The sequence below is a fragment of the Brassica oleracea genome, chromosome C4 (assembly GCF_000695525.1).
Source record: "Brassica oleracea var. oleracea cultivar TO1000 chromosome C4, BOL, whole genome shotgun sequence".
NCBI classification, from domain to species: domain Eukaryota; kingdom Viridiplantae; phylum Streptophyta; class Magnoliopsida; order Brassicales; family Brassicaceae; genus Brassica; species Brassica oleracea.
This window is the reverse complement of record NC_027751.1, coordinates 45,113,413-45,128,929: the sequence shown is the minus strand read 5'-3', so window position 1 is coordinate 45,128,929 and position 15,517 is coordinate 45,113,413. Positions and strand designations below refer to the sequence as shown.

The following is a 15,517-nucleotide window of genomic DNA, read 5'->3' as shown; positions in this document are numbered from 1 at the left end:
AGAGAGAAATGATCAAGATAGGATCTTTCACCTAAAAGTTATTTTGTGATTAGATAGAAAACAAGATAAGATCCTACAATTAGGTCTGAAGGACCTTTATAGTAGCTTAAAGTCGAACCTGGTTTAACCCAACAAACCTGGGTTAACCAAAACACAAATTGGTAATTATCTGGTCAAACACGAAATATGTTGACTTTCTTGACTCGCAGCGGCCACATGAAACCGCTCCACCTAGCCGTTGGGGCACTCGCAGCGGCTTCTTCACTTCTTTGCATCACACCGCTGCGACAAGTACAAATGCGGCAGGGGATGAGCTATTTTTCTAGCGGCTTCGGTTCACCGCTGCGTTAGGCCGCTCCCATACTTCTCTCCATTTCTCGAGTCTTCATCTCTCGAGCATCTCCAGCGGCTCTAGGACACCGCTGCACAAGGCCGCTGCCACACTTTGTGTCCGTTTCTCCAGCGCTTGCAGCGGCTTCTCGATGGGACAAAAGGCCGCTGGGACGTCACGAGGCCGCTGGGACACTTAACCTCTGCGTCGCTTCTTCGAGGATCACCAATTTTGCTTCCAAACCATCTCTAGATGCTCCAAAGTAACCATTTGAAATCTCCATCACCTAATAAGGACATATGTAATGCAATGCAACCTAAACATATCTAAATGTTATCCTAAATGATCAACATGTGCAAGAATGAATGGTTAAAACAATGCAAATTGAGAAGATATCAAGAACTGACCATATGAACACCTTCAGTTTCGGTGAGTATTCCTCAGCCCACAAGTCTTTAATCCAGTGAAAATCTTGTGGGGTATTAGCTGTGGCGTTAGTACTTACTTCATCATTCCTGACCACATAATTGTATCCTGATCGTGTGGTATATACTCCCGTAGGCAGCGGTTGCCATATGAAAGTGTCCTCCGCTCCCTTCAGTAAGAGCTCGTCTATCCTCTGTTTATTCCACTTTAGATCTGTTGTTAGGATGTCTGAGACTTTGAGGTCTAGAGCCGTTTCACTAACTGGACCAATAGGTTTAGTCTGATCGTTTAGGGATATCCATGTGTCTCGCCAGAGCTTTGTTGTCTCTCCATTTCCTATAGCCTTCCCTAGGTTAGCCGTAAGGAGGCCTCTTCCATGAAGTACACTTCTCCAACCATGGGAGCAGACTGTAGGTGCTTTCACATCTAGGAAGCTTTGCTTGTGACAATATTTTCCTTTTAGTATCCTCGCCAGTAAGCACTCAGGGGCTGTGATTATCCTCCAAGCTAGTTTTGCCAGTAACGCTTGGTTGAAAATCTGTATATCCCTGAAACCTAAACCCCCATCTGATTTTGGTTTAGTGAGCTTAGCCCAGGATACCCAACACTCTTTTTTCTTGTTGTCAGCTCCATCCCACCAGAATCTTGTCAACGCAGATTGAATCCGTTTACACAAACTGATTGGTAGGAGGAAACATGTCATTGTGTAGGTTGGTATCGACGTGAGGACTGCCTTCAGCAGTGTGAGCTTCCATGCCTTGGATAGGAATCTAGTGTTCCAGTTAGCTGCCCTCTGTCGGATTCGATTAACTATTGATGTGAAGAGATCCTTCTTTCTGCGGCCGAAGTGTTCAGGTAAACCTAAATACTTCCCTTCTCCCCCTTCTTTGTCTATCCCCAGCACAGTTTTTGCCTCATTTCTCATCTCTACTGGTGTTTTAGAAGAAAAAGTGATAGCTGATTTGTTTTTGTTGATCATCTGCCCTAAGGCTCTTTCATACCGCAGGATCACTTGTTGTAGGGCTTCACAACTTTCCTTTGATGCTGAGCAGAAGAACATGGTGTCATCTGCAAACAGGAGATGACTCACACGCGGACAACCTCGAGCCAATTTTATCCCCTGGAGTGTTCCTTGTTTCTCAGCTTCCTTGCACAGCCCTGAGAGGACCTTGCCACAGAGTATGAAAATATAAGGCGATAGGGGATCGCCCTGACGGATACCTCGGTAAGGTTGGACATTTCCATACACGTTGTCATTGATTAGATAGGAGTATGACACTGTAGTGATGCATTCCATGATCCAGCTGATCCATCTGCTATGAAAGCCTAGTTTCTGCATCACTTGTGAAATAAAGTTCCATTCCAATCTATCATAGGCCTTTGACATGTCTGTCTTTACTGCCATAGTGCATCTTTTCTCAGCTTTAGACGTCTTTAGAAACTGTAAGACTTCGTGTGTTATAAGAACATTGTCTGAGATTGATCTCCCCGGTATGAATGCTGACTGATTTTCTAAGATAATAGAGCCTAGGACTGGTTTCATGCGCATTGAGAGTAGTTTTGAGATGATCTTATAGTATACATTGCATAATGCAATGGGTCTGTAGTCCTCAACTCTCTTAGCCTCCAGATTCTTTGGGATCAATCTAACATATGTGTGGTTGATTGTCTTTGCGAGGATCCCGGTTGAGAAGAAGAGCTGGATTTCCTAGACAACTGCTGGTCCTATAGTCTCCCAATTAGCTTGGAAAAAACTTGCAGAGAAGCCATCAGGCCCCGGGGCTTTGTCTGCGTGAATGGCGAAGGTTGCTTCCTTGATTTCCTGTGGGGATGGCTCTACGATCAAAGCTTCATTTTGTGCCTGCGTTACACAAGGCTTGAGAGCTTCTTGGACCGTTTGTTCCTCATTAAAGATTGTAGCTGTGAATAGCCTTTCATAATACTTGCTGATCACCCTTGAGATCTGTTCTTCTTCAAAACATGGTAAGCCGTCCTCATCTTCCAAGACTGACATTCTGTTTTTTGCTTTTCTACTTTTTGTGGAGGCATGAAAATACCCTGAATTTGTATCTCCTAGGGTTAGCCATAGCTGTCGACTTCTCTGTTTCCAGAAGTTCTCTTCCTCTTTATAGGTATTGAGTAACTTTGTATTGATCTCCGCTATTAATGTCTCATTTGGCACTTGGTTTGACATAGCTTGGTCGAGTTGATTGCGTAGATCGTTTAAAGCTTGTCTGCTGTTTTGATAGAACTCCTTACTCCACTTGCAGATTGCCTTGCGGCACATGAGATTAACACTACTTAAAACAAGCGGATATATCACAAGTCAAATCGGTTCAAAAGTCGGGAAAATTCAAAAAAACTTATATTTTGTTCATTACGAGCTTCAAATCAACTGTAGTATTTTGGATTAACAAAATTAGAATGCAAATTATCAAAAAGAAAACAAAGATTAGGGTTGCAGGGTTGGAGAAGGTAACAGATGCCGACTCGATTAGGGTTGCAGGGTTGGAGAAGGTAACAGATGCGAAATGTCAAATTTATCATTCATTTAAGTGTAAATGATAAAATAATTATATTTGCGCTGGGTGGGCTTCGAAAACAATACCCTAAAGAAAAATAAATTACATATATACTTGTAATAGCTCTAATCCATGTAACCGATTCATTATCCAATAGGCCACTACCATCAACATTTGGTATAAACAAAATGAAAGACTAATTATTAAGAGAAATTGCATGGTATAACACCAAAAAAAACCAAAATTCACTCACTAACCAAAATAACATTCTCTCTCCTCTTTTCTTTTTTTCTATCTCTTTCTACCTTTTCTCTACGAAACTAATTTTCTTTTTTTCTTGGTCATTTCACAAATAAGTCCAATTATTAATATATGAAACTGTCAAACAATATATGTAGTTGAAATAAGTAGGTGTATTTATAATTTATATTATTTATAATATTTATCTATTTTATTAAAAAATAACATGACCTATTGATATATATATGGTCAAACTATTTTAATACAATTATTAAAATATTTTATTAAATATTTAAGAAAAATATTATAAAAAAACACATATATAACTACAAACACACAAATATAAAAATTAAATTTCTAACAAAATGTAAAACAAAAAATAAAACCGACCTTTTAAGGGCGGGTCAACGTCTAGTAAGTTTATAATATTGAATATGTAGAAATGAATGATAATGATTATTGGGCTGTATATGGACGGTTCCTAACTGTTTATTTTATAGGTCTATGCCTTCTTTTGTAATACCGGTGAAAATTAGTTGTATGAACATGAGCTCGAGGTTATTGAAACCATCGGGACTTGGGTGCATGAACTTGGAGTATTACTTTTTGGGAGTTTTCAAACATTATTATCACAGTGCAGGGTATACAGCATTGCTACGAAGTCCCCAGTCCGTCACCAATTGGGGAGTTTGTGTCAATAAGAGTGTCTCGCAACGCGAGCAGAGAGCTTTTGAACCTGCAACCGGCACAAGATGAAGATGAGAGATTTTCTATTCAATATGAAATAGAGAGAAGTTGCAAAAGTGCATGACAGGTTTGCCACTCTGTTTTTGATTGTAATAGTCGTTAAGCTAGATGGGCTTCTAACCTAAAACCAATTGGTGATACGGAGTGACTCATCTATCTTATATATTACTTAGGATCCCTTCCAACTACCGATGTAGGACACTTTATGTCTAATACGCCTCCAGGAGATGATGGCTCGTTGAGCGTCAATCTCGGAATGTTTGGGCAAGGATCGATAGACCAACTTTGGGCCAGATCGATGGATTGGGTTGGACTTCGTGGGTCGGGCTCTGATACCATGTTAAGCTAGACGGACTTCCAACCTAAAACCAATTGGTGATAAGTGGAGTGGTCCATCTATCTTATATATTACTAAAGATCCTTTTCAACTACCGATGTGGGACCTTTGTCCCTAATACGTCCCCTCGAGATGATGATTCTTTAAGCGTCAATCTCGGAATGTTTGGGCAAGGATCGAGCTAGGGCCCACTTTGAGCTGGGTCAATGTGGATCGGGTTGGACTGCGTGGATTGGGCTCTGATACCATGTTAAGTTAGATGAGCTTCCAACCTAAAACCAATTGGTGATAAGTGGAATGGCTCATCTATTTTATATATTACTAAAGATCCCTTCCAACTACCGATGTGGGACACTTTGTGTCTAATAATAGTATTGTTTTTGTCCAACCTATATGTTGAGTTTAAACTTATCATAGATAAAATCTTGTATTCATATTCGTATGTTTATTTATAAATTTTCGTCAATAAGAGTTTTATATTCGCAATCAATTTTTTTTTTTAATAATCGAGAGCATCCCGGATCTATGAAAGGGCTTAAACTATTCCATAGTGCCAAGTGAAAAAAAAAAAAATTTGTTCGAAAGTTTAATTTGAAATATCATGTTTTAAAAATAAGATAACAAACTTGTTGATTTATTTTTTTGGAAGGACTAGGAAGTGTTGAGTCTGAAGTCTCCTACAACTCTATAATATGAGACCCAGACCATGTTAAAATTAGTTATCTTCAGAACATATAAAGTGTTTCAGTGGTATCTAAAGCTTGAAGAGACTATTGTTCAAGCCTGAGCAAGGACGTGGGTGGTTTAAATAGCTTTCTTTTAACAAATTTAACGTGGTCCAGTGGTAAGATCAAAAGCTTGAGAGAACAGAGAAAATTAATAAATACAGATTATATGGACATAAATTTGTAACCAAATTATCTCTTAGAATTGGAGTCTTCTCCTTCAGCCTCTGACCCCAATGTAAACCACTCGACGTCCTTTACTTATCCTTGATGAATTAAAAGCCGGACCAAATGCATTTATATACTACAAAGACCTAAGTGACTTGAGTCAAGTCTATACAATTGCGAAAGCCGTGACCTACGTAACGTACATGTAGATTCGACATGTCCATACAAAATCAAATGTGCGATGATCTTTTGGTATTGACGTCTTTTTTAAGTGTTTGGAAAAAAAATGTTGACAATATTAATATTAGTTTTGGATTTCCCCACACCGAACGTCATTATGTCTTATTGACGGAGAAGATGTGCTGGTCCTCCAACGGCCACCACATTGTGTTTGATTATAGGGCTTTAGCATTGAAGGGTCTTAGCAAAAGTTTGCACAGTTTTCGATAAAAAAAATATTAAAATATTTCAATAGTGTTGAATCCGCGTCGTGTGAGGTTGCTGGGAAGACTCCGTATCGTTACTGTTCTATGGGCCCCACGCAACGTGGTGGCCCGCAATTAAACAAATATTAATTTTTTTTTTTTTAAATGAAACGAAAAATAAAATTAAAATAATAATAATAGGAGCATTGGGAATCGAGAAGTGAGGTTCACCAATGCTGATGGTCCAGCATACAGAAACACACGTTGAAAAAAACGAGACTTTGTTCTGGTGCATTGAAATTGGTATAAATTTTTTTATCAAAAAAATATTAAAATAGTATATATGTATGTATATATATATATATGCTCAAAATAAAGCATGTAGCCAGTCCATATTAGAATTGTCCAAATTTCTTTTCTTTTACACAATTCCATTTCACTCTTTTATCAATTCTAGTAATCATCTTCTACTTCTTTTTGGCTCCCGTCTGCTAGTATTACAAAATGATTGAATCTCAAAATCATATCACAAAACTATTTTATATATCATATCGTAAAATAAAAGCTAGATAACTATATAACTACTCGAGAAAAAAGGAATATGAAATATTAAAGAAGATAAACAGGTGATTATATAAAAACAATTAAAAATTACCATCCATTATATATATATATATATATATATTTGTAAATTAACAAAATAATCTAAATAAATATATATTTTTTTTTTTAACACAAATCTAAATAAATATATAATCCCCGCTAATAAACTGTAATTCCTAAGAACTAAACTCTAAGGTTAACTCCAATGAGACTCCAAAACAGGGATTTCAAAAATTATACAATACCCACCCAATTTGGTATTTTGTGAATAATGTTACACTTACTCTCCAACAAATACTAAAAAAATATATTTATTGTGTTATATTTAATAAAGGAGTTAAATTATTATATCTTATCAGTTTAAACTTACAAGTAAACATATATAAATTAGTTAGAATAAAATAAAAAAATAAATTAGTTATAACAAAACATAAATAAATTAGTTAAAACAAAAATTTATATAAATCTAAATAAACATTGAAATAATAAAATTATATTGTTTTAACAAATAAACATACAATCTAAATATAATAAATTATAATGACTCATTACAAATAATTAAAATATCAAAATTATTAAAGAAACAGACAATTTAATCTTATCCGTATGCTTCTCTGTGATGTTTAAGATTTTCTTTTGTGTTTAGAATGTTTTCAAGTTTATTTAATCAATTTCGTTGTTTTCTGGAATTTATATACAAAATCTTATCTTTATTTGATATTTTGTATGTATAGTGTTCGTCCTTTTGAAAAAAATTATAACTTGAAATTTAGAAATTTAAACTAATTGAAGGACATTGACTTATTTACCTTATAGTTTTGCAAGCTAATCTATCCAACTGAGTGTTGTTAAAAAAGAGAAGTTTAAAAAATATATCTCCATCTGAGATTAATATTTAACTATTCGAATTACTACATACTAAACTATGCCACTGGAAATTTCGAAAGAAAAAACTATGCCACCGGAATTACTACGTACAAAAATATTATTTATGTAATCAGAGACTTGGAAAATTTGTAGCTTTGCTTTGCAAAGAAATTCCGCCTGCCTCGTATTTCGAATTTCATTTGACTTTTTCCAACCCATTTTTATTGTCCTTTAGTTAACACTAATGTTTTTAATAATAATTCTTTAAGACTTCTTCTTTTAGAACCAATTTTGGGTTCAAGACTCTTTCAAACCAATTCATTCCTCTATATATATAACAGAAAAGGGAAGTTAAAGAATCACATAAGTATCCGTGTCCTCAAATTTTGTGATGATGACAAACAACACTACAAAAACTCGTAACACCTTTCTTAGTTACTTTGTTCCGTTCCTTTGGGGATTTGTGGTGATGGATGCTGGTTTAGGACAAAACACAAGTAGTGATGAAATAAAAGTAGGAGTAGTTATTGATCTCAAAACAAACTTTTCCAAGATCTGCCTCACTTCAATTAACATGTCGTTGTCCGATTTCTACCAAACTCATCCTCATTACCGCACAAGACTTGCTCTTCACGTGAGGGATTCCATGGAAGATACTGTTGAGGCATCAGTTGCAGGTTCTTTACATTTTCTGTCTCTTGCTTCTCCGTTACTATTTTTTGGGTAAGGGGATAATTCGGTATAGTTATATTTAATTTTAGTTAAATGAATACTACCTATGAAGTTAGGTAGTTAGGTAACCTCCAGACATGATTAGGTACTATTTTCATTGAATCTAATCAATCTTATAAGTGCCTACTGAAAGTCCCTAGTGTGTTCCTGTGTGGTATGTGCAACGAGTCTGTTAGATTACTATTAATAATCTACTTGTGGTATATGCTTAGAATCTTGCTGAAGATTAGTCAACTCTAAGAGAAATCTTTCTATTCTCGAAAGTCGTGGTGACTATCGTATGGTCAAAGAAATCCCTACCACTATAAATTAAATATTAAGAATTAATATCCTAATAACATTAGATTATAATAGAATTACAGAACTGATTAAAATACTATTTTTCAACGTCTGAATAATTCTAGATGTTGAACAGAATAAAAGAATAATAAAACTAGTAACAATAGACTTCGATAATGTTAAATGCATAAACCAATAACAGCTAATTCTACTAAAAATATTAAAATCTATAAACGAACAAATAAGTCCATACTTACGTTCAATATTGCCGTTCTATCTTCTCAGTGGTCCAAACAAAGGATTAACCATTCTTTTTCTTTTTCTTTTTTGTTTGCTTGTGGTGTAAGCAGCCTATGACCTAATCAATAACGAGAAAGTGAGGGCCATCATCGGACCAAGAAGCTCTATGCAAGCCGAGTTTATGATTAAACTGGCCACCAAATCTCAAGTACCGACCATCACTTTCTCAGCAACGAGCCCTCTACTTAGAACTATCAACAACCCTTACTTCGTCCGAGCCACTATCGACGACTCATTCCAGGCTGAAGCCATTGCGTCCATTGTCAAATCATTTGGGTGGAGAAGCGTCGTCGCAATTTATGTGGACAACGAGTTAGGTCAAGGAATCATGCCCTCCTTGTCAGAGGCTTTAGAAGACGTGTAAGTCCATAGAAGTGTGATCTCTCCAGAGGCTAGCGATGATCATATTCTAAAGGAACTTTATAAACTCAAGACTGAGCAGACAAGGGTATTCGTTATCAACATGGACGCAAGTCTCGGATTCCGGGTTTTGAAGAAAGCTAGAGAAATAGGGATGATGGAGGAAGGGTATGTCTGGTTACTATCAAATGGAATGACCCATATGATGAGAGACAACGGTCGTAGCTTAGAGACTATGCAGGGCTTGTTAGGTGTAAGGAGTTATGTCCCTCAGTCTAAAGAGCGTGAAGATTTCAGTTTGAGATGGAAAAGAAAACTCGAGAAGGAGAACCGGGCGGGGGATGGTACAGAGCCTAATGTTTTCGCATTGTGGGCGTATGATTCGGTCACTGCATTGGCCATGGCGGTAGAGAAAACCAACACAGAGACATATATGAGGACCTACGGTCCACATCTTCTAGAGGCTCTCTCGAATGTAGAATTCAAGGGTTTAGCAGGAGAGTTCAAACTCATTAACCGGCAGCTCGAGTCATCAACTTTTGAGATCATTAATGTTATTGGAGATGAAGAGAGGGTTATCGGATTATGGACACCAAGTAGTGGACTGGTGAATGCAAAATCAAACAAAACGACATCATTTTTAGGCAAGAGGTTTGGGCCAGTAATATGGCCTGGGAACTCGACCGTTGTTCCAAAAGGTTGGGAGATTCCAACAAGCGGGAAGAAGATTAAAGTGGGCGTTCCAGTAAACAGAGGATTCCTAAATTTTTTGGAGATAAAGACGGATCCAATCACTAATGTAACAACTGCAACGGGTTATGCCATAGACATCTTTGAAGCTGCTCTTAAAGAGTTACCATATTCAGTCATTCCTCAATACGGTTTCGAGTCTCCAGGTGATAACTACAATAATTTGGTCTACCAAGTCTCTGAGGGGGTAAGTTCTTTTTATATATTCTAAATGTTTAATTATATAAATTATAAAATAATTTTAAATTGAAATTAAACGATTAATCAATTAGTATAATATATTTACTTTATAAATTTATATCAATGGACTCAAGAATCAGCTATAATATAATATATTAGGCATTTTTCTTTGATTTTTGATTTCCAATAATTGATAAATGAAGCAGAAGTGGGATGCAGTTGTTGGAGATATAACCATCACGTCGAACAGGTCATCATATGTTGATTTCACGTTACCCTACACAGAGTCTGGGGTGTCTATGATTGTGCCGGTGAGGGACAACAAGAACAAAAACGCATGGGTGTTCCTAAAACCTTGGAGCTTAGACCTATGGATCACCACCGGTTGCTTCTTCGTCCTCATTGGGTTTGTTGTGTGGCTGTTCGAACACAGAGTCAACACGGACTTTCGTGGACCGCTTCACCACCAGATCGGGACTAGTGTCTGCTTCTCCTTCTCCACCATGGTTTTTGCCCACCGTAAGTTAAATCATAACGTTAATTATATTATGATTATCATTAAATACAAAAATATAGTGATATGGTGAAACTGTGTGTGTCTATATAGGTGAGAAGGTCGTAAGCAATTTAGCAAGGTTTGTGGTGGTCGTCTGGTGCTTTGTGGTGCTTGTGCTCACTCAGAGTTACACAGCGAATCTCACCTCATTTCTGACTGTACAAAGTTTACAACCAACAACCACAAATGTGAAAGATCTCATCAGCAAAGGGGAGTCTGTAGGGTACCAAGTAGGCACATTCGTCTACGATCTTTTAAGAGATCTGAACTTCCCTGAATCACAGCTCAAGCCTTTTGGTTCTGCCGAAGAATGCGACGATCTTCTGTCCAAAGGGACATCAAAAGGTGGTATTGCAGCAGCTTTTGACGAAGTGCCCTACCTTAAGGATATCGTTTCTCAATACTGCTCCAAATATGCAATGGTTGAACCTTCTTTCAAGACTGCTGGTTTTAAACCTTCCTTTAAGACTGCTGGTTTTGGCTTTGTAAGTTCTTTAATTAATATTTATTTTAGTGCATTATGAAAATGGCAACAAAACAAAAGTATTTTATTTTTATTGCTCGCTTATGTGTAGGCATTCCCCAAGAACTCGCCTATGACAGGAGATATCTCAAGGGCTATCTTGAAAGTGACTCAAAGCAAAGAAATGTCACTCATAGAGAACAAGTGGTTCAACCGTCTTAACCTCGCTAGTGATTGTCCTGATCAAGCCACCGCTGATCTTTCATCTAACCGCCTCAGTGTCAGTAGCTTCTGGGGACTGTTTCTGATAGCAGGCGTTGCTTCCTTCTTGGCACTTCTCGTCTTTGTAGCACTCTTCTTGTACGAACATAGGCACACACTATGTAGTAAATCCGAAGGTTCCATATGGAGAAAACTGAAGTCTTTGTTCAGAATCTTTGATGAGAAAGACACAAGGTCGCACACTTTCAAGAGCAATGCGGTTCATAATGTGAGTTCACCTATTACTCCATGCACTCTGAGTCCTTCGAATGTGCAGATCAGACCATTGCCACGAAGCATGTCATTAAACAGGGAGTTTGAGATAAGACGAGCATGTTTCTCCATGAGTGAAGAACGTTTCAGGACGCAACCAAAACATGATAAACATGGAGAATCTGATATTGAATTTGGAGCTGAAAGACAGAGAGAAGCTAAACAAACTCCATAGAAAGTTATGTTGTAAGTTATCAGCTTAAGTTGTTATTAACTTTTACGTATATAAGCTGTATTTATTGTACTTGATATTAATATAACTCAACGGTGTACACTTGACGCATTGAGTAGCAATTGACTAGTTTGGATATCAGAACGATTTATCCCCCATGTATTAAAAGAAAAGCATTATAACATTTGAGGTAACAATGTGTTATCACCACAATGAGTCTTAGAATCTTTAGAAAAATATGTTGGTCCATCTAAATATATAATAAGTTTTTTGTTAAACTAACCATAAATTCGTTATTAATGTTTTTCTTTCTTTCCTTAAATAAAAATTACGAAATTGTCTAATATGACTAAAGTATATATGAAAATTAATGATTTTGGATAATAAAGATTTGATAAAAATCAGTGTATTCTCTATCATATTTGTTTACTTTAATTTAATAAAATAAATTAAACAACTACATTAACTATATAATAAAAAATTTAATTTTTATGTATATGTTATATTTTGATTTTTTTAAACGACTATAAATTACTAAAACTATTAAAAGTCTCACATTAAATTTTTTGCGATCCAAGTTTTAAAGATTTTTCGTTATGATAAAATATAAATGATTACAAAATCATATAAGTAAGAAGTATTATTGATAAATTTTTTTTGAATGAAGTTTAACCAACTGAGCTACAAAAATTTAATAGCTTAGCGATTGACCAATTTCAAATCACACACATTTGCCTACTCTTGATTTTTTTTTTTTTTTAATATGGAATGAAATATAACTAAATACACATACTTCATTTTAGTTACTCTCTTTATACCTATTATTGAACTTATTTTCTAAAATATAATTGAACTTGTTAACCTCTTTATCTATACATTGATAAACTCTACTCATAATCACAAAATAATTTTGATTTTTTTCTATTAACATGTTGATCCTTTTCAACAAAGAAAAATTAAAGAATGAAATGAAGTAAATATACAAAGAAACTCAGATACCCAAAACTATTTAAAATGGATCAAAGAAAAAAGATAAAGCAACAGTACATAAGAAACCTAGTTTGAGAACAATGTCTAGACTCAGAAAGTTATTGATGTATAACTTACTCATAATATTTTCATTTGTGTGTTTCTTGTGTTGCAAGCAGCTTTGGACCTAATCAAGAACGAGAAAGTGAGCGCCATCATCGGACCACGAAGCTCTCTGCAAGCCGAGTTTATGATTAGACTGGCCAACAAATCTCAAGTACCTGTCATCACATTCTCGGCAACAAGCCCTCTTTTGACATCTACCAAGACCCCTTACTTCGTCCGAGCCACTCTTAATGACTTATCACAGGTCAGAGCCATTGCGGCCATTGTCAAATCCTTTGAATGGAGAAGTGTTGTCGCAATTTATGTGGACAACGAATTCGGAGAAGGAATCATGCCATACTTGGCTGACGCTTTACAAGATTAGAAGTGTGATCTCACTGGAGGCTAGCAATGATCAGATTACAAACCAGCTTTACAAGCTCATGACAATGCAGACAAGGGTGTTTGTTGCCCACATGCCACCAAATCTTGGGTTTCGGGTTATTCAGAAAGCTAGAGATATTGGGATGATGGGGGAAGGGTACGTATGGATATTTACAGATGGAATGACGAATTGGATTAGCTCTACCGAACACGTTAGCAGCTTGGAGAAATATAAATGTTGTATGTTCATCCACTTCCATATTAAAAAAGCGATCTCTATAATAAGATTATATAGCTCTATCTTTCGATGCGTGTTTTCTAAAAAAAATCATTAATAAATGAGACAGATGTTCGACGCAGCTGTGGGAGATATAACCATCAGAGCAAATAGGGTTTTGTCTGTTGATTTCACGTTACCATACACAGAGTCTGGTGTGTTTATGTTGGTACCAATGAAGGACATTGAAAACAATACATGGTTTTTTCTTCAACCATGGAGCTTAGACCTATGGGTCACTACCGTTTGCTTCTTCATATTCATTGGGTTTATTGTGTGGATTTTAGAACACAGAGTCAACACCGACTTTCGTGGACCTGCTCGGTGTAGGTATTCCCCAAGAATTCACCTTTGACGGATGATGTCTCGAGGGCTATCTTGGAAGTGATTGAAAACGATGAAATGCAACAAATCGAGGATAAATGGTTCTTCAAAAAGAGCAACTGTTCTGATCCAACACTCATTCCTTCACACAACCGGCTTAGCGTCAGTAGCTTTTGGGGTCTATTTCTAATAGTAGGTGTTACTTCGCTCTTGGCTCTTCTCGTCTTTGTGGCCTTTTTCTTTATGAGGACTCCGAAATTTCTTTCTGGAGAAAGCTAACGATTTTGGTTAGAAGCTTTGACGAAAAAGACATAAAATCCCACATGTTCAAGGATAGTGCGGTTCATAATGTGAGTTCACCTAGTACTCAATGCACCCCAAGATCTTCAACAATGCAGAACATACCATGGCCACAAAATCCGTCAGAGAACATGGAGTTTGAGCTAAGAAGAGTGTCTCTCGTTCCGAGTGAAGAATTTTTCACTCCACAACTAGAACAAGATGAAGATGAGGAAGCTAATACTTTACGTGAAGTAGAATGAGAAAGAAAGTTTGTTGAAGCAAGAGATTCAGGAAGAAAGTTTGAACTGACGATCCAACACATTTAGAAACGTACTATTTTCAATGTATATATAAAAAGCTTGACTTAGATACGGAACCAAGAAGACACAAATGCACAGTACCATTATTTACATTCAAATAAGCGTATATATGTTTACAAAATAGTCATTCAAAAAAATGTATATATATTTACAAAATAATTGTATCATAATAATTACTTAGTGTTTAATTTGCTTTCATTTGTTTTTAACAATAAAAATTTCCTTTCAATCCGAGTTTAAAATAATAAGAAACACATAAATATTTTCCTGTGTGGAATATGCAGATTTATTTATTCATTTTTTTGGACAAGGAAATTAGCAGATTTAATGATGGTATTCTTCCATGCCTTTTTAACACTAAAAGCACCATTAACCAAAGTGTTTATGGGGTGTTTAACAAAAAATAATATAATAGTAGGTGGATCCCAGGGTGGATCCACAAAATTTTAAGCACTAGCTCTTCTGCGGTCTATTTAAGCATCGCTGTTTGCACTGTTTGCGGGTTCCACTGACACGTGGAAACACGCAATTGGTCCATTTTTAATTTTTTTTTTAATCAGAAAAAAAAAGAAAAAAAAAATTTAAGCAGTCCATTATGGGTCGTTAGGTTAATGGTGCTCTAAAGACTTCATTCAAAGTAGAGTGAACGGAGGTACAACTCCATACCGAGAATACCATCAGTATATCTGCTAATGTACATAAAACACGTCAAAGGATGCAATTTCAGGCTACTTAATCCTGAATTCAGAAAATGATGACATGATAAGAACTTTTGACAACTTATCATGTTTTTGCAAGTTGTTTGATAAGTTTGTAAGACGAGATATACCCATGTTTGACCATACTTTCAGATACTTGAAGAGTTAGGGAAGGCTAAGAGGATGAAATGGTATGGTAGAATAGAAAGCAGGGGAAGAGTGCTGAGTCCCGAAGCTCTGACAGGCCGAGAGGCATCGAGCCTTGGTGTTGAGATTGAACCTTGATTAAATACTCCAAGAAAAGAAGAATAAAGAAGAGTAGCTTAGAAGAAGCTACAAAGGAATGGAAGAGGAAGAATAAGAAGGAGAAGCTTGGAGCGCAAGCAACAGAGGAAGAAAAAGAAGAAGTAAGACCAACGACAACAACAAGAAGTCAAGGAA

At 36.3% G+C, this 15,517-nt stretch overlaps 2 pseudogenes; both read left to right on the top strand.

The window, feature by feature from the left end:
* Positions 1–14,318, top strand: part of LOC106339007 — a 23,444-nt pseudogene extending 9,126 nt beyond the window's left edge.
* LOC106342056 lies at positions 7,764–11,819 on the top strand (annotated as a pseudogene).
* Positions 14,319–15,517: the final 1,199 nt, after the last annotated feature.